Consider the following 25603-nt stretch of genomic DNA (forward strand, 5'->3'; position numbering starts at 1 on the left):
GAGATATCTTATCACTTTCTTGATGAATTTCCTGAAACACACTTTTTAAAATAATGGTGGTTTTCATTTTTACTTTTTTCTATTGTTGCTTGGGATTTGGTGTCATAGCTAAGAGACCACTGCCTAATCCCAGATAATGAATATTTACAACTATGTTCTCTTCTAAGAGTTCTATAGTCTTAAGCTTTTACATGTAGGTCTTTGATACATTTTCAGTTAATTTAATATATATGGTACGAGGTGAAGGTCCAATTTCATTCTTGTACATGTGGTTACCCAGATGTCACAGCACTATTTGATGAAATGTTGATTCTTTTCTCCTTTAATTGTATTGGCTCCCTTGTCAAAAAACAATTGACTATCAATGTGAGGATTTATTTCTGGACTTTCAATTTCATTTTTTAAATCTGTGTGTCTATCCTTATGCCAGTACCACATAGTTTTATCTGTGCTTTGAAATCTAAGTGTTCAGTTAATTTTGTGAATTTTGAAATCTAGAAGTGTGAGTCCTCCAACATTGTTTCTTTTTTTTTTCAAGATTGTCTTGGAGGCAGATGCACCTACAGCAGAAGCACACAGTCCACTGCAGGTGCCACAGGTTGGGAGAGCCATCTTAGCTGCTGCTGCTACAGAGTCATGCATCGTGGGGACTGAGAAAACCCATCAGGAGCTGAAGATGCCAAAACCAATCAATGTCTGAATTACTACCATGGATGCAGGGCTGGAATTTGCCATCCAGCCAAATACAACTGGAAAACAGATTTTTGATAAGGTGTTTAATACTATTGGCCTACAATATGTGGACAATAAAGGATTTCCTACTTGGTTGAAACTTGATAAGGAAAACAAAAGTGTCTGCCCAGGAAATCAGGAAGGAGAATCCCCTTCAGTTCAAGTTCTGGGCTGAGTGCTACCCTGAAGACTGTCCAAGGAGCTCATCCAGGATATCATCCAGAAGATTTTCTTTCTCCAAGTGAAGGCAGGAATTTTTAGCTACAAGGTTAACTGCCCTCCTGAGACCATGGTGCTCCTGCTGACCTACCCAGTGCAGACCAAGTTCAGAGATTATAACAAAGAAATGCACAATTCTCTGGGTACCTCAGCTTTGAGTGGTTGATCCCTCAAAGAGTCACAGACCAGCACAAACTTACTAGGGACCAGTGGGAGGACTGGATCCAGGTGTGGCACAAGGAGCTCCATGGGATGCTCAATGATAATGCTATGTTGGAGTATCTCTGAAGATTGCTCAGGATCTGGAAATGTATGGAATCAACTATTTAGAGATAGAAAAATAAGAAAGGAACAGACCTTTGGCTTGGAGTTGATGCCCTTGGATTAAATATTTATGAGAAAGATAAGTTGACACCACAGATTGGCTTCCCTTGGAGTGAAATCAAGAACATCTCTTTCAATGACAGAAAGTTCGTTATTAAGCACATTAACAAAAAGGCACCTGGCTTTGTATTCTCTGCTCCACCTCGCCAGAGAATTAACAAGCGGATCCCGCAACTCTGCATGGGAACCACAAACTGTATATGTGCCCCAGGAAGCCGGAAACCTTCGAGGTGCAGTGATGAAGGCCCAGGCCTGGGAGGAGAAGCACCAGAAGCAGCTAGAGTGGCAACAGTTGGAAACCAAGAAAAGGAGAAAAACTGTTAGAGAGAGAGTGAGAGAGAGAGAGAGAGAGAGAGAGAGAGAGAGAGAGAGAGAGAGAGCGCAAGAGCATGCAGATGATGCACGAAGAGGAGAAGCTGATGCTCAGGCTTCAGGACTATGAGCAGAGAAAGAACTCTCTGACCAGATTCAGATAGCCCCGTAACTGGAGGAGGAGCAGAAACACACACAGGAGGAGGCCGAATGGCTGGAGGCCAATCAGGTGGTTGCGTTGCGGGCCGAGGAGGAGCTGGAGCGACAGAAGGTGGATCAGATAAAAAGCCAGGAGCAGCTGGCTGCGGAGTTTGCGGAGTACACTGCCAAGGTTGCACTCCCAGAAGAGGCGAGGAGAGCAAGGAGAACGAGGTGGAACAGTGGTAGCATAGGGCCAAAGAAGCCCAGTGCGAATGGGTGAAGACCAAGGAGGAGGAGCCACACCTGGTGATGACGGTACCCCCGCGCCGCCACCCTCCATGTACGAGCCAGTGAGTTACCACATCCAGAAGGGCCTGCAGGACGAGGGCGCCTAGCCCAAGTCCACGGGCTACGGCGCGGACCTGTCCAGCAAGGGTATCTTAGGTGACCGCGGCGAGAAGAAGGGCATCACTGAAGCCAAGAAGAATGAGTGTTCACACCGGCAGCTGCTGACACTGAGCATTGAGCCGGAGATGAGAATAAGAGGACCCACAATGACAGTATCCACAACGAAAACATGAGGCAAGGCCGGGACAAGTACAAGACGCTGTGGCATATTCTGCAGGGCAATACTAAGCAGCGGATCAACGAGTTCAAAGCCATGTAAAGACAAGGCCAGGACTGAGGCTCTGCAGAGGCTTACTGCTGCCAAGGCTCACCTGTTTGTTTGGTACTCCAAATCTAGGAACCCCCCTCAGCATGTTCCAGCTCTTTTTCTTAAAAAGAGCAGTTATTCTGGCAGAAATATTCTGGACTGGGAACCAGTGGAAACCTCCCTGGTTTATTTTTCCCACCTGTACCTGATTTTTGTGATGATTATTATTGAATCACTTCCTGTTTTATGCTTGGAGCACGACTGATGGAATTAAGGAAAGATGCCTGTAAAGACTCAGTAACAAACTTGACGCTGGCCTGTGTGATAGGTGAGTCAGTATCATTAAAGAAAACTACACCATGGCTTATATCTGTGCCGTACTTCTGTATTTAAAATGAGCTCAAATTGATTGACTTATTCTTGATTTCCATGAAGGATCCATCTTTGTCTATTTATGTGTGCTGAAGGGTGAAAATTATTTTGAAAATCAAGCCTAAAGCATTCTCACACACACAGTGATTTCCTTCTTCCAGTCATTCAGTTCAGCTGGCAAAAATCTGCCGTGGTCATTCAGAATGAACAGCATACGAAGAAATGCCTGTATAAACTTAAATTTTTTTTTCATTCAATTTTTTGCTTAATAATTAGTAGAATACATTGTAGGGCTTGTACTCCTAATTAAAGACCAGCTGCAGAATATAGTATTTATATATAAGTGATAATATGGGTTTGTAACATTAGATGAAAGGGATAGTTTTGTTCTGTATATTTTGTTATCTTTTACAAAATAATAAATGAATTACCTTTATTTATTTATTTGGAAGCATAATTGATTACACATATTTTTGGAGTACGACATCGACTAGCAACACCTGTGTACAACACGTGTTGATCAAATCAATATTATTAGCATGCTCATTATTACAAATCACAATAATTCTTTATGTTCCTTACCCATCTCTCCCCACCTCCCTCACCTTATCCCCCTCAATCCCCCCATCCTGCCTCTGGTAACCATAGATTTTTTCTCTTCTTCTGAAAGATCAATGTATTGTTGTGGTTCTTTTTCTTTCTTTCTTTTTTTCTTTCTATTTATTTATTTCTTTCCTTTTTCCTTCATCCATGTTGCTGCAAATGCCAGAATTTCATTCCTTTTTATGGCTGAGAAGTATTCCATTGTATGTGTGTGTGTGTGTGTGTCTGTATACACACACGCACATGCACACACACACACACACACACCACAATTTCCTTATCCAGTCATTTGTCAATGGACATTTAGGTTGGTTCCATATTTTGGCTATTGTAAATAGAGTTGCATTCAACAAGGGAGTGCAGGTATCCCTTCAACATGATGATTTCCATTCCTTTGGATATATACCCAGAAGCGGGATTGCTGGATCATACAGCAGTTGTATTTGTAGATGTTTCAGAAATCTCCATATTTTTTTCCATAATGGCTGTACTATTTTACAGTCCCACCAACAGTGTAGGAGGGTTCCCCATTCTCCAAATCCTCACCAGGATTTGTTATTCGCAATCTTTATAACACTGGCCAGTCTAATTGGGGTGAGCTGATATCTCAATGTGGTTTTGATTTCCATTACCCTGATGATTGATAATGTTGAGCATTTTTTTGTATACCTGTTGACCATTTGTATGTCTTGTTTTGAAAAGTGTCTATTCAGCTCCTTTGCTCATTTTTTAATATGGATTTTTTTTTTTTTTTTTTTTTTTTTTTTTTTTTTTTTTTTTTTTTTTTTTTTTTTTTTTTTTTTTTTTTTTTTTACTGTATAGTTGTTTGAGTTCTTTGTGTATTCTGGATATTAATCCCTTGTCAGATGTAGTTTGCAAATATTCTCTCCCATTCTGTAGGTTGTCTTTCCACTCTGTTGATTGTTTCCCTGGCTGTGCAGAAGCTTTTTAGTTTGATATAATCCCATTTGTTTATTTTTTCTTTTGTTGCTTGTGCTTTGGGGATCTTATTCATGAAGTCTTTGCCCAGTCGTACTTCCTGGAGTGTTTCCCTATGTTTTCCTTTAGTAATTTTACACTTCCAGTCTTATATTTAAATCTTTATTCCATTTTGTGATGATTTTGGTATATCGTGAGAGGTACAGGTCCAGTTTCATTCTTCTGCATATGGATGTCCAATTTTCCCAGCACCATTTACTAAAGAGGCATTCTTTTCCACAATGTATGTTCTTGTTGCCTTCATCAAAGACCAGTTAGCTGTAAGTATGTGGGTTAATTCCCGGGTTTTCTATTCTGTTCCATTGATCCAAGTTTCTGTTTTTATCCCAGTACCATGCTGTTTTGGTTACAATAGCTTTGTAATGTAATTTGAAGTTGGGCACTGTTATGCTTCCAGCTTTATTTATTTATTTTCCTCAGGATTTCCTTGGCTATTCGAGATCTTTTGTTGTTCCATATGAATGTTAGTGTTGCTTTTTCTATTTCTGTGAAAAATGTCATTGGTATTTTGTTGGCGATTGCATCAAATCTGTACTTTGCTTTGCGTAGGATGGATATTTTCACAATGTTAATTCTTCCCATCAAAGAGCATGGTATGTCTTTCCACCTTTCTGTATCCTCTTTAACTTCTTTGAGTAGTGTTGTAGTTCTCATTGTGGAGATCTTTAGTTCCTTGGTTAAATCATTTCCTAGGTATTTTTTTTGTCAGTTATTGTAAATAGGCTTCCTTTCTTGATTTCATTTTCTGCTAGTTTGTTACTGGAGTTTAAAAACACTACCGATTTTTGGGTGTTGATTTTGTATCCTGCAACATTATTGTAATTGTTAATCAGCTCTAAGAGTTTTTTCATAGAGTCTATAGGTTTTTCTGTATATAAGATCCTATCATCTGCAATCAGGGACAGTTTGACTTCATCCTTTCCAATCTAGATGCCTTTTATTTTTTTCTCTTGCCTGATTTCTCTGGCTAGTACTTCCAATATTCTCTACTAGTCTTCTCTTAATTCTTTGAGTTTTCTTAAGATCATTGCTTGGAATTCCTTTTCAAACATTTAAACTGTTTCCCACTCTATGGTGTCTGGTGCTTGAGAATTTCTGTATTCCTTTGATGGTGTCATGTTTTCATGTTTATTTGTATTTCTACTGTCTCTTTGTTCATGCCTGATCATCTGGTAGAGGAGTTTTTTCTTCTGTTACTTTGGAGTGGGCTTTGTGTTGGAAGGTTTCATCCTCTATTTGCAGGCTCTGCTGGTGACTATCCTTGTGTTGATGCAGTCAATTGCACGGTGGGCTGCCTTCAGGGTGTTTCTGTCTGTTATTTGTAGCAGTGGGCCATCAATGCAGGGCCAGTAGCTATGCTGGTGGCAGTGGTGGATCGCCTGCATTGAAATGGTGTTTGTGGTGGTGCTTGGTTGTAGGATAAACATTCACATCCTGTTTGGTTGGTGGGTGGGGTGCTGGGGATTCTGGCTTGGTGCTGGGTCACATGGGTCACTCCCTCATCTCCTGCTCAGGGTGGAAGGAAGGGGATGCCAGGGACTTCCAGCTGGGTGCCAAATAATTACCTTTTTTAAAAAAGAGATTATTTTGCTGATTCTGGGTCACTCGCATATCCACATGAAGTTTAAGACTAGCTTTTCAATTTCTGCAAATAAGTCAGCTGGGATTTTGAAAAGGATTGCCTTTAATCTGTACATGAATTGGGGGAGCATTGCCATTTAATAACATTGTCTTTCAACCCATGGACATGGAATGTCTTCCCCATATTTTTCCATTTATTTAGTTCTTGTTTAACTTTGTCCACAGTGTTTTGTAGTTTTCAGAGTATATGTTTTGCATTGCTTTTGTTAAATTTATTCGTAAATATTTTATCTTTTTGATGTAATTGGAATTATTTTCTTAATTTAATTTTTGGTTTTGTCATTGACATTGTACATATAGAAATACAACTGAGTTTTGTTTGAGTATACTGACCTTGTAGTTGTCAGTCTTCCTACACTCATTTATTAGTTGTAATATATTTTAGTTGATTCCTTAGGCTTTTCTATATATATTATCATGTCATCTGCAAATAGAGATAGTTTTATTTTCTTGCCTAATTGGCCTGGCTACAACTTACAGTACAATGCTGAATAGAAGAAAGGACATCCTCATCTTGTCCCTGATCTTAGGGGGAAAAGATTTAGTCTTTTGCCAGTGACCTAACTGTTAGCTGTGGATATTTCATAGATGCGTTTTGTCAAGTTGAGGAAATTCCTTTATGCTCCCAGTTTATGGGTTTTTTTAAAAAAAAAAATCATGCGAGGGTGTTGAATTCAGTCAAATATTTTTCTGCATCTATTGAGAAGGTCATGTGGTTTTGTCCTTTACTGTATAGGTATGGTATATTACCTCAACCAATTTTTGTATGTTAAGCCAATCTTGCCATCCAGGATAAACTCTGCTTGGTAACAGTGTATAATTTTTAAAAATATCTTTTAGTCGTTTTGATATTTTTTCATCTTTTTAATATATTGCTGGATTTAGTTTGCTAGTATTTCACTGAGGATTTTGGAGTCTATATTCACAAAAGATATTTGGGTGGAGTTTTCTTATCTTGTGAGGTGTTTATCCAGATTTGGAATGAGTTTAATACTGACCTCATAAAATAAGTTAGGTGTTTTTCCTTCTTCATCTATATTTTGGAAGAGTTTGTGAAGATTCGCATTAATTTTTCTTTATATTTTTTGTAGATTATGTCACTGAACTCATCTGGTCCTGGGTTTTTCTTTGGAGAAAAATTTCTGATTACTAATTCAATCAGTTTACTTGTTTTGAGTCTATCCCAATTGTCAATTTCTTCTTGAGTCACTTTTGATATTTTGTCACTTCTTTGGAATTTGACTATTTTTTTAAGTTATGTAATTTGCTAGCATACAGTTGTTCATAGTGTTTCCTCATAATCCTTTTTTAGTTTTTAAGGTTAGTGTTATGAAAGTTCTTTAATTTATGATTTTCATAATCTGTGTCTTATCGCTCTTTTTTCTTTTTTTTTAAGGTCAGTCTAGCTAATGGTTGCCAATTTTGTTGATTTTTAAAAATTTTTAGATATTTTCATTGGTTATGACTATTCATGGTGTACAAAGCTGATTGTCACCACTCATGCCCAAGATGTAATGGCCAGATCCATAATGGCAGCATGGCCATTACCATAAATTGTGATTATACCCCGTGACCCCACACAATTATCCATGATCTCTCTCTGCATCCCCCTTTCCCCCACTCCACTTTGTATCCCAGGTATGCTCCTTTCCTCTTCAAGTCCAACACACCACTGTGGTCTTTCTTTCCTTCCTTCTTTCTCTCTTAACTCCCACATATGACTGAGAACATGTGGTATTTATCCCTCTGTGCTTTGCTTATTTCACTCAACATAAGTTTCTCCAAGCTTACCATGTTGTTGCAAATGGGAGAATTTCATTCTTGTTTATGGCAGAGTAGCATTCCATGGTGTATACATACCACATTTTCCTTACCCAATCATCCATCAATGGACATCTAGAGTTGGTTCCATATCTTGGCTATTGTGAACAGAGCTGTGATGAACATGGGAGTGCAGGTATCTCTTCAACAAGATGATTTCCATTCCTTTCGATATATACCCAGAAGTGGGATTCCTGGATCATATGGAAGATTTATCTGTAGTTGTTTAAGAAACCCCATTCTGTTTTCCATAGTGGTTGTACTAATTTACAGTTCCACCAACAGTGTAGGAGCATTTCCTTCTCTCCACATCCTCGCCAGCATTTGTTATTCTTTGACTTTTTGATTATAGCCAGTTTAACTGGGGTGAGGTGATATCTCAATGTGGTTTTAATTTGCATTTCCCTGTTGACTAGTGATGTTTAGCATTTTTTCATGCACCTATTAGCTATTTGTATGTCTTCCTTTGAAAAATGTCTATTCAGTTCCTTTGCTCATTTTTTAATTGGGTAATTTGCTTTTACTGTGTAATTGCTTGAGTTTTTTACTTCTACAAATTCCCCTCCGAGAACTGCTTTTTCTGCATCCTATTTGATTTCTGAATCTCCCATGTCTTCTTGTTTCTCATCCTCTCCTCTGCTGCTTTCTTTTGCTTAAAGTGAATATATTCTAATGTAATATATTCATTCATTAATGATTTTTTCACTGTATTCTTCGAGTTATTTTCTTAGTGATTGTTTTAGGACTTATCATAATCATCTTAACTTTTCAGAATTGACTTCAGTTTTATGTTAGCTTAATTCCAGGGATATATAAAAATGATTATCCTAGGGAAGGGGGTTGGGAGATACTGGGTAATGAATGCAAAGAGTAACTATGATTTGTAATGATGAACATGCTAATAATACTGATTTGATCTTCACATATCATACCCAAATACTGATATATTAGTACATCATATATTGTATACAAATACTGATAGTCCACTCTGTACCTCGTGCATATGCATAATCAATTATGTGTCAAATGTAAAATAAAAAAAATTCTTGCTATCAAGTATAATAATTTGAGTCTCAGTAATCAGTCTCTATAATGAGACTAGAATGAGTTTCTGCTTTTGTTCTGTTATACTTTGATCATTACACATTTGAATGATTTTTATTATTTTCATTATATCAAATGAAATAAAAGTGAAAATGGCATAGAAGCTATCTAGAAAAGAGCAACACAGCTATGTAGGAGACAGGGGATTCTTGATGTGTAGAAGAGAATTTTCAGGAGTTCTCAGACCTACCCATAGTTACCTGAACCATGTGTCACTTTCAGTAATATAAGAGGTTTTGGAGCCAAGCTTTCTACATTCAATCACTTACTATGTTTAGGACCCTGAACGTTTATGTAAGCTAGATAAGACTTACTTTTTTTATCTTTAAAATTAAGGGGAATAATACTAAGGCTTGCTCTGAGAGAATATTGTTAATATTAAATAAAGTAATCCACTTTGAAAAATGATTATCCTACAAAGTTTTGTTTTCTTTCTCCTCATTTATGGTATTATTTTTATGATTTTTCCATTGATAGATGTTACAAATTCAATGATAGATTTTTTAACAATTATTTCATATAATTTTTTGTATGTTAAAGGAGGCAAAGAAAGGAAAGTATATATTTCTAAAGTTTGTTATATTTACCATTTTATTTATCATTTCCATTTCTCTTTATTTGTTTCTATGGGTTTGTGTTACCATCTAGTGTCATAATACAGCTCTATTCTTCCTCACCTCCTTTGTGATGCTATTGTCATTTTTATATGCTATAGGTCCCTGAATATAATTATATACCTATTGTTATTTTCTCTTGCTTTTAAATCAGTTAAGAGAAGAAGAAGAAATACATGCATTTGTACTATCTTTAAAAATTATATAATTATCTTTACTGGTACTCTTTGATTTTTTAATGTAGATTTAAATTTCCATTTGAGCTTAATTGCTTTCAGGCTGAAGAACTGCCTTTATAATTTCCTGTAAGGTGGGTCGGATAGCAGCAAATTTGCTCAGTTTTTGGTTATCTGGGACCAACTCTACTTTGTTTTTTGTTATTAAAGTATAGTTCTGCTGGCTATAAAATTCTTGGTTAACAGTCTTTTTCTTTCAGCACTTTGAATATATCATCTCAGTGCATTCTGGCCTCTGCTGTTTCTGATGAGAAATCAGCTATTGGTCTTCTTTGGGTTTCATTGTATGTAACAAGACATTTTTCTCTTGCTGCTTTCAGGATATTCATTTTGTCTGCAACTTTCACTATATCTACTGTGATATGTCTGGGTGTAGATGTCTGTATTTATCTTACTTGGAGTTTATTAAGCTCTTGAATGTGCATATCAATGTTTTTCAGCAAATTTGGAAAGTTTTCAATCATTATTTCTTTAAATATTTTGTCTGTTCCTTACTTTTTCTCCTCTTCCCATTGCGTATATTGTGTTGTGCTTAAATGTGTCCCATGTTCCTTTGAGATACTACTTAGTTTTCTTCATCCCATTATCTCTCTGTTCTTTTGACTGCATAATATCTATTGATCTGTCTTTAAGTATGCTCATTCTTTCTTCTGGAAGTCCAAATCTACTGCTGATCCCCTCTCATAAATTTTTCATTGTGATTATTATAATTTTCAACTCCAGAATTTCCATTTTGTTCTTATTCATAATTTCTATATTTTCACTTATAATATCTATTTCACAAGACATTGTCTTTTTACCTTCATTTACTTCATAAAGCATGGTTTCTTTTGGATTTTTAAACATACATACAATGGCTACATTAAAATCTTTGTTTTTTAAAACTGACATCTGTTACTTCTTACAGATAGTTTGTATTGCCTGATTTTTTTTCCACTGTATGGAGCACATATTCTTGTTTCTCTGCTAGTTTTGTACTTTTTGTTGAAAAACTGGACAGTCTAAGTAATATGTTAGTATTAAGTAATATGTTAGTATTCAGAGTAGGAGCTCTGAACACTAATTCCCTTTCCACCTTTTTGGGGCTCGTTTTATTGTTAGTTGCTTGTTGTTTCTTGACTTCCTTAAGGTGTGTTAGTAAAATGTATTTCCCTGACATCATGAAGACTTTGGGGTCAATTTTGAGCCAACAATCCTGAGTATGTGTACTGTCACCCTAGGATGACAGTTGTTTTAGGATATATTTGTTAGATTCTCTCTTTTCCCAGTATCTTTGTTAAGCTGTCTTCTTCATTTGGTATTAAATACTAACCAATAGGTCACATTAATTGCCAGTCAAATCCTGTATAGTGTTGACAATGCCCTAGGGTATAAATTGCTCAGCGGTCTAATTCAATTAAATTCAGGTGAAGGTTTTTGAGACTGGTCTTTGATGTTTGTTCTGACACCAGGAAGACTCTTAGCTGTCTCTTTCTCTAAGTCTTTTTGGTGAAGTTACTAGCCTAAGGTTTTGCTTGTTGCTCTTAATTAAGAGGAGTTAATTTTTTTTTCAAGGGTACCTTTAAGATTGAACTTCCCCACATTCTGTTTCAAAGTCAATTACTTTGGGGAGAGCTTAGGAGCTCACTTTTCTTATAGACTACTTCTCACCCAGAGCAAACTGAATTCTGAGCATGGTGGTACCCTCGGGATATCTCAGCTAGCATCTACCAATGAGCTTGGAGGAGGACAGTCAGGATCCCAATATTCTTGGCTTTCCAGGGTTCTGGTAGAGCCTTCATATTATAGGTAGGGGTTAGGTGGAGAAAAAGAGAACCAAACCTTTTGGCCACACTCGCCAGGAATTTATCCTCTTCCAACTTGCAATGAGAGGAAGGAAATGAGGGAGGAAATGAGAAATTCCAGCAGCCTTCCCGTCCTGGTGAGATATGGTAAACACTGATTGGTAGCTAAAGGGAGAAGGAGCCCTGTGTTCTTGGCCACACCTGCCTGGACTGGCAGTTTCCTAAAACCAAGCTAGGGGAAGTGAAGGATTGGAGTGAGTTGTGGCTCAAATGCTACAGGCTGTGGCTGTTATTACTGACTTTTAGTGGATTTTCTTGAATAAATGTTTCTCCTTTTCTCTATGCCATTAGGTCAATTTCCACAAACTTTAAATGGTTTTAAAAATATTTTGGCCAGTTTTGCTTGTTTTGCTAGGTAGAGGATCTACAGAATTCTTCAGACTATAATCCATGAAGTGTAACTCTCATTGCAGTTTTTATTTTTCTTCCCTAATGACTAATGATGTTTAACATTTCTATTACCTTATTAGCCATTTGTATGTATATTTTGGAAAAATGTCTATTCTGAAACTTTGCTTAATTTTGAATGGAGTATTTTATTTTTTTTAATTATAAAATTGTAAGAGTAGTTTATATATTCTAAATATAAATTCATTTTCACATAAATGATCTGCAAATATTTTATTCCATTCTGTGACTTGTCTTTTAACTTTCTTGACAAAGTTATTTTTTAAATAATTTTAACATTTACTTGTACATATTTATGGGGTATAGTGTGTTATTTTAATATAGGCATATATGGCACAATTATTCCCTTAGGGTAGATAGCAGAGTTTTGCACCTATTAGTTCACCACTTCTCTTTCCCCCCACCCCCTACACCTCCTGGCCCCTGATAATTATTATTCTACTCTTAACTTCTATGAGAAACACTTTTTTTTTTTTTAGATTCCACATTATCAGTGAGACCACGCAGTATTTGTCTTTCTGTGCCTGACTTATTTCACTTAACATTATGGTTTCCAGTTCTATCAGTGTTGCTGCAGATTATAGGACTGTCTTCCTTTGTGGTTGAGTGGTTTTCTGTAGTAGTGTATTTTGATTTATCACTATTTATTTTTAGTATGTCTGTTATAAATTTTTTTTTTTTGACTGGTAAGGGGATTGGAACCCTTGGCTTGGTGCCGCCTGCACCACACTCAGCCAGTGAGTGCACCAGCCAGCCCTATATAGGATCTGAACCTGTGGCCTTGGTGCTCCCAGCACTGCTGCACTCCCAGCGCTGCACTCTCCCGAGTGAGCCACAGGTTCGGCCCTGTTATAAATTTTTAAATTATTCTTACAACAAGGCTTACAAAAAACATATTATCATTATAACAGATAGTTTTAGACCAATATCAGCTTAACTTTCATATCTAAGAAAAAAACAAAACAAAACAGAGAGAACTCTATGTTTTGGCATCATTCCTCCCCACTGTTTGACAATTTGTTGTTTTATGTTACATCTTTTCATGTTGCCTATCTTTTACGCAGTTTTTGTATTTATTGTTTTCTTGTTAGTGTTGTCCTTTAGTCTTTATACTAAGGTTGTAAGTGGTTTATTCACCACCCTTGTGTCATTGTATTATTCTGAGGTTGACCGTAAGCTTACTTTACTAATGAATTATGTATCTTCAAATATTTTCTTGCTGCTCTTCATTGTCACTTGTTTCAGACCAAAGAACTTACTTTATCATTTCTTTTAATGTAGGTCTAGTGTTGATGAATCCCTTAGCTTTTGTTTGTCTGTGAAAAACTTTATTTCTCCTGCATATTTGAAGGTTAGTTTTACTGGATGGAGAATTCTTGTCTGACAGTCTCTTTCCTTCAGATATATCATCCCATTTTCTTGAGAAATCCACTGAGAGATGTATTGGGGCTCCATTTAATGTTATGTTTCTTTTCTCTTGCTGCTTTCAGTATTATTTCTTTGTCTTTGGTTTTTGATAATTTGATTATGATGTGCCTTAGGGTATTTCTCCTTGAATTGAATATGATTGGTGACCTCTGAGCTTTCTGTACCTGGATACTGTCATTTTTCTCCATAATTGGGAAATTTTCATCCATTATTTTCTTGAATATGCCTTCTACAACTCTTCTTTTTTCTTCTCCTTCAGGTATGCATATTATACAGAAGTTACTTGAAAGAGTCCTATATTTGCTGTATTTCCATTTCATTTTTTAAAACTCTTTTTTTTCCCTCTGATTTGATAATTTCATATGTTCTATTTTTGAGCTCACTGATTCTTTCCACGGTTTGACTAAGTCTGCTGTTGGAGGTTTCTATCACACTTTTCAATTCAGATAATGTGATAATAATCACACTTTTCTATTCAGAAAACTTCTAGAATTTCTATTTGATTTTTTAAAATTGATTCAATTTCTTTGTCAAGTTTCTCATTCTGCTCTTGGATTGCTTTCCAGATATCAATTACTTTTCTATCTGTATTTTCTTGTGACTCCCTGAACATCCTTAAGAGGATTATTCTGAATTATCTCTCATACATTTCATAAACTTGATTTCACCTAGGTTTCATTGTTGGTGCTTTGTTTGTTTCATTTTTGGTGTCCTATTTCTCTGTTCTTTCTTGATCTGTGGGCCTTTACATTGATGTCTGGGCATTTGAGGAGACTACTGCCTCTTATAGGTTTAATAGGCATTATTTGGTGGTGTTAGACATTTACTGGTTTATATCAGGGCTTTGTTTGTGGTCTGTGGTTTTGGATAATTCCAGAAGTAGGGGAACTTTCTGTGAGGACCAGCACTTGAGCTCTGTATTTGTGCTAAATTGCTGCTTTGATGCTGATTCTCTGGAGAAGGCTTTTTTTTTTTTTTTTTTTTTGCAGACCAGATAATAATTGTTGGCCTTTTAATCACTTCTGGGTCTCTTTAAGTCAGACACATCTTGGCTGTGTGGACGTTCTAGCCCAGGACTGAGTCTTTCCAGTAAACTACACCTCCTGCAGTTCTATTGCCCTGAACAGTCTCCACTGAGTGGGCCTGTGCCACTCAGAAGACAGATCTGCTGCCTACTCTGTACCCCAACGTTCTCCCCATGGACTAGCCTCTCTCCCAGAGTCCAAATGCTTCCTGTGGAATGGGCTGTGTGGGTCCTTTGCAGTGATTCACCAGCCTCTAGGTGTTTCCTTTTTGGGTTGGCTTTAGTCCTTACTCCTCTGTGGGTCCACAGGAACACTGTCAGTGGTCTTATTGGCCTTGGCGCTGGTATGATATGCTCTGAGGTCCTCTTTTCCCCTGATGACTTCAGACAAGATCATGCCAAGGGTTCAGCTGTGGCTTTTGCTGGCTTCTGCTCTGTGTGTGCTGCTGATACTTCCTGCCTTTCACAGGGCTAGCCCTGAGGTGGCCAGGGCTTGAAACAATCAAAGTGGTTTCTTCTTTCTCTAGCTGAAGTTTCTCCCACCTTCACAAACTCCGCAGGTCTCTCCTCATCTTCCTCCGAGCTCCAGCAGTCCCAGGTTAGCAGTCTTTGCTTTTTAATGGCTGTAAATTTGTTGGTTATGGGAGAGAGTGATGCTGGAGACCATCTTTATGGGGTTCTTTGAAGTACAAAAGTTTTCAATTTTGATGAATTCCAATTTATCAGTTTGTTATATCACTTGTGATTTGTTATTGTATCAAAAAAACCCATTGTGTAATGCAAGTGTACAAAGATTTACTCCTATCATTTCTTCTAATAGTTTTATATATGTAGCATTTTCATTAGTTTTCTGGACCCTTTGGAGTTTATTTTTGAATATGGTGGAGGAAGAGGTCCAAGTGCATTCTTTTGTGTATAGTCTTATTGAGAAGACTATTTTCCGTTGAATAATTTTGGCAGACTTATTAAAAACCAATTGAACATAAAAGATAAAGTTTATTTCAGGACTCAACATTTTATTCAGTTTAGCTATGGATTCATCCTTATATCACATTACCTGGTTTACTGCAACTTTGCAGTAAGTTTGTAAATTGTGTGGTGTGAGTCCCTCAAAATTGTTCTCCACTTTTAAAATTGTTTTTTGCTATTCTGGGTTCCTTTAAATACCATATTAATTTTAGGATAAGCTTGTCAATTTCTGAAAAGTGGGCATCTATTTTTTAAAATTTTATTTTATTTTATCAATATACAATGTGGTTGATTATTGTGGCCCATTACTGAAACCTCCCTCCCTCCTCCCTCTCCCCCTCCCTCCCAACAACCTCATATCTGTTCACTTGTCATAACAACTTCAATGAATTGTGATTGTTGTGTCTTCTTCCCTCCAGTTTATTTGTGTATTTATTTATTTAGCTCCCACAAATAAGTGAGAACATGTGATATTTCTCTCTCTGTGCCTGACTCGTTTCACTTAATATAATTTTCTCTAGGTCCATCCATGTTGTTGTAAATGGCAGTATTTCATTCTTTTTATAGCAGAGTAGTATTCCATTGTGTAGATATAACACACTTTTCATATCCACTCATCTGATGATGTACATTTGGGCTGGTTTCAACTCTCGGTTATTGTAAATAGTGCTGCAATGAATATTGGAAAACAGGTATACCTTCGACATGATGATTTCCATTCCTCTGGGTTTATTCCCAGTAGTAGGATAACTGGGTCATATTTTGAATGGATCATTTTGAACCTGCAGATTAATTTAGAAAATATTGCCACCTTAGAATATTGTCTTCCAATCTATTCCTATGGTGTCCCTTGTCATTTACACTTTTGTTCTTTCAACAATATTTTATAGTTTTCAGTGTACAAGTCTTGCACTACTTTGAAATACCTATTCTATTGTGTGTTTTCTTAATGTTTTGAAATGGAATTGCTTTCTAAATTTCATCTTTAGGTTTTAATTGCTAGTGTGCATAAATACAATTGATTTTTGCATATTGACCTAGTATCCAAAAAACTTGCTGAACTCAGAGGTCAGCACTGTACCGTGCACTGCTGCCTTGGTCTCACACCCAAGCCATGGAAAGGCCAACCCTCCACCAGACTAAGAACCAAGGTGAGCGCCATACCATATGCTGCCTCCCCTGGCCCACATCCAAGCCCCATGGAGGCCCACCGACTGCCCAACTAGGAGCTGAGGTGAGCACAGTCCCTTGTGCTGCCACCCCAAGCCCATACCTGAGCCCCAGACATCTGCCCACCACCCAAGTAGGAGCCAAGGTGAGCACAATCTCATGCATTTCCATGGGCCCAGACCTTAGCCATGGAAAGTTCCACCAACAGCCCAAGCAGGAGACAAGATGGTATACCATAGCCACTGCCACACCTTCTACGAACACAAGGACAGCTCACTACCACATTAGCAATGAGGGCGACCCTATAGGTAGCCCACTGCACACTCAACTGAACTGATAGAAGAGGAGTCTCCTGCCAAGCCTACAAATAGAAGAGGAAGTCTTTCCAATTACAACCCATTCCAGAGAAATAGAAAAAACAAGTACCCTACCAGATGACCAAACATCAACAAAAATTTCTAGAACTACAAATAAACAAAATAATATGACACCACTGAAGGAATACAGTAATTCTCAGGTAATAGACACCATAGAGCAGTAAAACCTTGAAATGTCTATAAAGCAATTCCAAGCAGTGATATTAAGAAAACTCAAAAAGATAAGAGAAGAATCAATTAGAAAACACAATGAAACAAGAAAAAAATTTCCAGGATATGAAGGAGGAAATTTACAAAGAGATTAATACCTTAAAAAGGAATGTAGCATAATTCCTAGAACTGAAGGATTCACTCAGTGAAATAAAAAACAGAACAGAGAACTTGAGCAGCAAGAAAGAATTTCAGATCTTGAAGATGGTCTTATTGAAATAACCCAGGCATACAAAAAAGAGGAAAAAAGAATTTTAAAAATGATGAAAATCTATTTGAGCTGGAAGACAACCTTAAGCACAAAAACATCTGAATCATGGGTATTCCAGAATGGGAGGAGAAAGAAAAAGGCATTGAAAATCTATTCAAGGAAATAATAACAGAAGGCTTCCCAGGCACAGGGAGAGATGGACACCTTCAGATCCAGGAAGTCTAAAGATTCTGAAACAGATTCAATCTAAAAAGATCCTCTCCAAGATACATTGTAGTCAAATTGGAAAAACTCAAAGACAAAGAGAGAATTCTAAAAGCAGCAAGAGAAAACTGTCAAGTCACCTATAGGAGAGCCCCCATCAGACTAGCAGCAGACTTGTCAACTGAAACCTTAGACCAGAAGAAAATGGGATGATTTCTTCAAAATAATAAAAGAAAAAAATTGCCAGCTAGGAATACTTTACCCAGTAATATTATCGTCCAGAAATTAGGGCAAAAAGGTGTATTTCTCAGACAAACAAAAATTGTGGTAGTTCACAACCACACAACCAGCACTGCCAGAAATTCTCAAAGGAGTCCTGTATCCAGAATCTGAAAAATAATAACCACTATCACTGATACAGAAAAAAGAGCAAAAACACTGTTAAAACAAAAATTCAAATGAGAATGTGAAAAAAGCTAAATTATGCCACCTCAAAGAAATAACTAACATTGTAGATGAAAAATAAAAGGGGAAGAAAAACAAAAGATATTTGAAACATCTAAACAAAATGCAATAAAATGACAGGAATAAAGCAATACCTGTCAATAACAACCCTAAATGTAAATGGATAAAGTCCCCATTCAACAGACACAGACTGACTGATTGAATTAAAAAGCTAGTCCCAACTATATGCTGTCTTCAAGGGATTCACCTCACCTGTAAAGAAACATGCAGACTAAAAGTGAATGGATGGAAAAAGATATGCCATGGAAATGGAAACCAAAACTAGAAGGAGTAGCTATTCTTATATTAGGTAAAATAGACTTTAAAACAAAAACCACAAAAAGAGACAAAGAAGGCCATTATATGATGAAAAAGGGATCTATCCACTTAGAAGACATAACAGTCATAAATATGTATGCACCCAACAGTGGAGCACCTAGATTGCAAAGCAAATCTCTTAGACCTAAATAAAAGAGATTAATCCTAATACAATAGTAGTGGGTGACCTGAACACCCCTCTCTCAGCACTGGACAGATCTTCCAAGCAACAAAGAAACACAGGATTTAAACTATATTTTAGACAAGTTGGACCTGGCAGATATTCACAGAACAGTTCATCTAGCAACTACAGAGTATATATTCTTCTCATCAGCATGTGGAACATTCTCCAGGATAGACCACATCTTAAGTCACAAATCAACTCTCAGACAATTTAAAAACACCAAAATCGTTCCAATTCCCTTTGCAGACCACAATGGGTTAAAACTAGAAATCAACAACAAGCGAAACTCTGGAAACTATATAAACACATGGAAATTAAGCAGCATGCTCCTGAATGACATATGGGTCCAAGAAGAAATTAAACAGGAAATAAAAAAATTTCTCAAACTAATGAAAATAATGACACATCATACCAAAACATGTGGGGTGTTGCAAAAGCTGTTCTAAGAGGGAAATTTGTTGCTTTGTTGCTTACATCAAAAGAATAGAAAGATTTTAAATTAACACCTGGGACTCCACCTCAAACAATTAGAAAAAAAAAAGAAAAATATATTCCCAAATGTAGTAAATGGAAAGAAATAATTAAGAACTAAATGAAATAGAAACCCCCACAAAATTAAAAAAAAATAATCAAACAAAAGGTTGATTTTTTGAGAAGATAAATAAAATAGACAAACCATTAAGCCAGACTGACTAAAAAAAGACCAAAATAACAAAAATTGGAGTTGAAGAAGGAGACATACCAACCAATACCACTGAAATACAAAGAATCATTAGAGACTATCATGAAAAACTATACACCAACAAATATTAAAACCTGGAGGAAATGGATAAATTTCTGGACACTTACCAAGATTGTAACACAAAGAAATAGGAAACCTGAACAGACCAATAACAAGCAAAGGGATTGAATCAGGAATCAGCAGTCTCCCATCAGAGAAATACCAGGAACAGATGGTTTTACTGCTGAATTCTACCAAACCTTTAGAGAGGAATTAATACCAATTCTCTTCTAATTATCCCCCAAATTTGAAACAGACCATTCTCCCAGATTCACTCTATGAGGCAAGTATCATCCTGATACCAAAGCAAGACAAAGACTCAACAACAACAACAACAAAAAGAAAATTACAGGCCAATATCCTTGATGAACATAGATGCAAAAATCCTCAACAAAATATTAGCCAATGGAATACAGCAACACATCAAAAAATTTATGCACCAGGACCAAGTGGGATTTATCCCAGGGATTGCATCTGACGTACGCAAGTCAATAAATGTGATACACCTCATCGACAAAATGAAGGACAAAAATCATATGATTATCTCAATAGAAGCAGAAAAAATGTGACAAAATTCAACATCCCTTCATAATAAAGACTCTCAGCAAGTTAGGTATAGAAGGAAAGTATCTCAACCTAATAAAAGCCATATATGACAAACTCTCTGCCAGTGTCATCCTGAATGGGGAAAAGCAAGCTTTTTCTTTGAGAATGGGAACAAGACAGGGATTCCCACTCTCACCACTTCTATTCAACATAGTATTGCAAGTACTACCTAGAGCAATTAGGCAAGAAAAAGGAATAAAAGGCATCCAGACTGGAAAGGATGAAGTCCAACTGTCCCCGTTTGCAGATGACATGATCTTGTATACAGAACAGGCTAAAGTGTCTATTAAAAAGCTTTTAGTGTTGATAAACAATTTTATTAAAGTTGCAGGATGCAAAATCAATGTGCAGAAATTGATAGTGTATTTATACTCCCACAATGAACTAGCAGAAATTGAAATGAAGAAAGCAAGTCCGTTTACAACAGTCACAAAAAAATAACATACCTAGGATTCAACTTAACCAAGGAGGTGACAGATCTCTACAATGAGAACTACAAATCACTGTTGAAAGAAATTAAAGAGAACACGAAAAGATGGAAAGACATTCCTTGCTCCAGGATTGAAGAATTAACATGGTGAAAATGTCCACAGTACACAAAGCAACCTACAGATTCAGTGCAATCCCCATCAAGATGCCAATGACATTTTTGATAGAAATAGAAAAAGCAATCCTAACAGTCATATGGAACAACACAAGACCCTGAATAACCAAAGCAATTTTGAGCAAACGAAATAAAGCTGGAGGCATAACACTACCTGACTTCAAACTATACTACAAAGCTATAGTAACCAAAACAGCATGGTATTGGTATATAAACAGACACTTGGACCAATGGAACAGAATATGAACCCAGAAATTAACCCACAAACCTTCAGCCAACTGATTTTCAACAAAGGCAACAAGAACATACGTTGGGAAAAATAGTGCCTCTTCAAAAAATGGTGCTGTGGAAACTGGAATCCATATGTAGAAGAATAAAACTAGATCTATACCTCTCACCATATACCAAAATCAACTCTTGGTATATAAACAGACACTTGGACCAATGGAACAGAATATGAACCCAGAAATTAACCCACAAACCTTCAGCCAACTGATTTTCAACAAAGGCAACAAGAACATACGTTGGGAAAAATAGTGCCTCTTCAAAAAATGGTGCTGTGGAAACTGGAATCCATATGTAGAAGAATAAAACTAGATCTATACCTCTCACCATATACCAAAATCAACTCAAAATGGATTGAAGACTTAAATATAAGACCTATGACTGTTAAACTCCTAAGAGAAAACATAAGGGAAACACTTTAGGAAGTAGGACTGGGCAGAGATGTTATTAATATGACCTCCAAAGCACAGGTAACAAAAGGAAAAATCAACAAATGCGTGTATATCAAACTACAAAGTTTCTGCACAGCAAAGTAAACAATTAATGGAGCAAAAAGACAACCTACAGAGTGGGACAAAATATTTGCAAACTATGCATCTGGCAAAGGATTAATATCCAGAATGTACAAGGAACTCAAACAACTTAACAGTAAAAACCCACAAATAACCCAATTAAAACATGCGGAAAGGAAATGAATAGGCATTTCTCAAAGGAAAATACACACATGGCTAACAGACACTTGAAAAAATGCTCAACCTCTCTAGTCATCAGGGAAAAGCAAATCAAAACCACATTAAGATACCATCTCAACCCAGTTAGACTAGCTATCTTCAAAAAATGGATAACACCAAATGCTGGTGAGGATGCAGAGAAAGGGGAATCTTCCTACAGTGCTAGTGGGACTGTAAATTGGTACAGCCATTATGGAAAATGGTATGGAGATTCCTTAAATAACTTTTGATAGAACTGCCATATGATCCAGCAATTCCACTGCTGGGTATATATACAAAGGAACGGAAAGCACCATGTCAAAGAGATACCTGCACCCCTATGTTTATCACAACTCTATTTACAGTACCCAAGAGTTGGAACCAACCTAAATGTCCATCATTAGAAGACTGGATAAGGAAAATGTGGTATATGTACACAATGGAATATACTCTACCATAAAAAAAATGAAATATTGCCATTCACAGCAAAATGGATTAGAGAAAATCATATTAAGTGAAACAAGGCAGCCACAGAAAGAGAAATACCATATGTTCTCAGTCATAAGTGGGAGCTAAAATAGCAAACATATAAATGAAAGAAAGATAAACACAACAATCACAGTAATACATTGAACTTTCAAAAGGAGAACTGAGGTTACTAGAAGTGGAAAGAGGAGGGGAGGGAGAAATTGGTAAAGGGCCACGAATAGCAATGACAGTGTATATATTGTTGAATATAGTATTCATTTTGATTTGAGCATCATGTATTGCACACGAGTATTGACATTTGACACTGTAACCCACAGACATGTACAATCAACTATGTTGCAATAAAAAATAAACTTAAGAAAAGAATGAAATTCTGCCATTTGCAACAACATGGATGAACCTGGAGAAAATTATCTTAGGTGAAATAAGCCAGACACAAAAAGAGAAATACTGCATGTTCTCACTCATAACTGGGTGTTAAGAAAGAAGGAAAGAGAGATGGATAGATGAAAGTAAGATAGAAAGAAAGGAGAGATAGATGAAATAAAGGTAGGAAGAAAGAAAGATAGATTTAAGGAAGGGAGGGAGGAGGAAGGATGGAAGGAAAGAACAAAAGAAAGAAAGAAAGAAAGAAAGAAAGAAAATAAAGAAAGAAAGAAAGAAAGAAAGAAAGAAAGAAAGAAAGAAAGAAAGAAAGGAAGGAAGGAAGGAAGGAAAAAAAGAAAGAAAGAAAGGAAGGAAAGAAAGAAAAGAAAGAAAGAAAAAGAAAAAGACCACAGTAATATATTGGACTTTCAGAAGGAGAGAACAAAGCTAAGGGTACTAGAAGGAAGGTGGATGGAGGGAGGGGGATTGTGGAGGAATAGGTAGGGTGGAGGGCATGGAGAAAGATTACTATTTGTAATGATGAATATGCTAATAATAATAATAATGATAATAATAAACTTGCTGAACTCTCATTGGTTTATAGTGCTGCTCAAGTCTTCTATTGTTCAGTGATACTTTGTTCTTTCCACTATCAAATTGTGAAATTAAAGTCACTATTATTGTTTAAGTGTCTGTTTGTCCCTTCAATTCTGTTAGTTTTTATTTTGGGGCTCTGTTATTAGGTGAATATATGGTTATAATTATTGATCATGTTATTATCATTAAATGTCATTTTTTAGTGTAGTAACAATTTCTGTCTTAACATCTTTTTGTCTGATATTATCATAGCCACTCCAGCACTTTTTGTCACTACTTTCATGACATTGTTTTACATCCATTACTTTCAACTTGTTTGTCTCATAGAATTTTAAGTGTGTCTATTTGTAGACAGCATATAAAATAAAGATCATTTTTATTCATTTTTCCAATCTGTTCCTTTTAATTGGACTGTTTAATTTCTTGACATTTAATGCTTTTACTGCAAAGGTAGGATTTACTTTGTTATTTTTCTATCTGTTTTTGAAATGTCTTATGTTTTTGTTTTTTCTTTTTTCTCTATTCCTCTATTACTGCCTCATTTTGTGGTAAGTCTATATTCTTGTTTCTCATTTTTAAATACTTTTTAATGTTTTTATTTTATTTTTAAAATAATTTATTAGTGGTAATACAGTAAACATTTTAAAATGATCTAGTTCAATTTTATACTAAATAAATTTAAATGGTATACAAAAACTTTGCTCCAATGTAGATTCATTCCCTCCCTTATCCTTTATGCTGTTATTGTGAAAATGCACCTTTATATATCGAAAGCCCATCAACACAGTTTTATAATTACTGCTTTATGCAGTTTTAAAAAATCAGGTCAGATAAAAAATGAATTATAAACTAAAACACATTCATACTTGTTGGGCGTCTCCGGCAGCTGCACGGGACCCCAACAGGTTTTTCCTTTCCCTAGAGGGTTGGGGCCAAAGGGATTGCCCTTTTCTCTCTCCCAGGACATGGGGTGAAAAGAGATTCCAAGAGATGGGTGAGCATGCTGCTGCTCTCCTAGATAGGGAACAAACACATACACATGCAGCAGGGGTTCTGTCAGGCAGTTCCGTTTAGTATAACATAAAAGATCATATTTATATGCTTAGCAGGAGGGGATTTCCAAGCTTAGGCCAATCGTTGAAAATGTCAAATGTGCACGTGTCTTTCCTCTCTATGCTTAGCCCTCCCCCTTAACTCCCCTTGGGCGCCACCTTTTATCCGTTTAGGCCATCTGTTGTTTTTGCTTAGAAAAAGGGCGTGGTCCCATCGTTCCCCCCTTTTGTTTTAATAGAAGCCTTGTGTGGTTGTGTCTGTCTTAGGTTGTCCCCCCACCCCCGTTAAGGGATCTTACCCTTCATTGACTATCCAACCAAGCCGAGGATGAAAGAACCTGTATTGGTCTTGTGTGGTTGTGCCTATCTTAGGTTGTCCCCCCCCCCCCCCCGTGGGGGATCTTACACATCATTGACTATCCGACCAAGCTGAGGCCAAACAGGAGATTACACCTTGGTGTTAATTTTTTGAAGGGCCAAATTGACCCAAGGGTCTTGGGGGTGTTGTTCATTAGCTACCTTTTCCACCACCTGCGTGAGCATGGTGAGGGACCCTACGTTGTGCCTTATAAGTGCCATTAGCTGACCCCACATGCATGGAGGGCCTGTTAAGGCAGATATTAGAGTGGTGAGCCAAGGGAAAGTTCTAAACCAGCCTTCAAACCAGCTGGAATTGGCCTCTCTTTCCCTGCTACATTTTTCTAATCCTTCTCTGAACTTAGCTAAAGAATCTTTAACAACGCCGGAATGGTCTGCGTAAAAACAACATTATTCTATGAGGGCTGCATATAACCCTCCTTGTTGCAGAAACAGCAAGTCCAAGCCCCTTCTGTTTGTTTATGTTTGGTTAGCCGGAGTGTGTGGAGAAGAGGGTGGACTTGCTTCACCAATCATGGAGAAGACCCCTAGCAGAAGATAAGCTTGCTTCATTGTGGAAAACATAAGAAAGGTTTCCTCAGGGTCATTATCACCCTGGGCAGTGGGTGAGAACTTGAGATTTCTGGTTGGCACCCATACAGGGTCAGGCTCGTTGAAAGGAAAAATACATCCAAATCCTCTGCCCATAGTTAAGAGCGGGTTGGGGCCTCTCCATTGTCCTGAAAGGGGATCTTTCCATTGCACCTGAATGGCAGGACGTGGGGATTGGGTTGACCAGTGTTTTTGGAAAGCAGTTATTGGCTCATGTTTTGGAAAATTTAAAATATTTAAGGTAAATAATGCCATTCCTAACTGTTGGTGGGGGCTAATAATTCCCCCTTTTTGTTTTAAAAGTTGGTTCTTTAGATTCTGATGGTGACGTTCTATTATGGCTTGTCCCTGAGGATTGTAAGGGATGCCAGTGGAGTGGGATTCTTATGGTGACGTACTATTATGGCTTGTCTCTGGGGATTGTTAAGGGATGCCAGTGGAGTGGCATATGTTCCAAGAG

The 25603-nt window shown here is 37.0% G+C and overlaps 1 pseudogene; it reads left to right on the forward strand.

The window, feature by feature from the left end:
• Positions 1–664: 664 nt before the first annotated feature.
• On the forward strand, positions 665–2455 carry LOC103597101 (annotated as a pseudogene).
• The last annotated feature ends 23148 nt before the right edge of the window (positions 2456–25603 follow it).

The sequence above is a fragment of the Galeopterus variegatus genome, unplaced genomic scaffold (genome assembly GCF_000696425.1).
Source record: "Galeopterus variegatus unplaced genomic scaffold, G_variegatus-3.0.2 Scaffold2197, whole genome shotgun sequence".
NCBI lineage: Eukaryota > Metazoa > Chordata > Mammalia > Dermoptera > Cynocephalidae > Galeopterus > Galeopterus variegatus.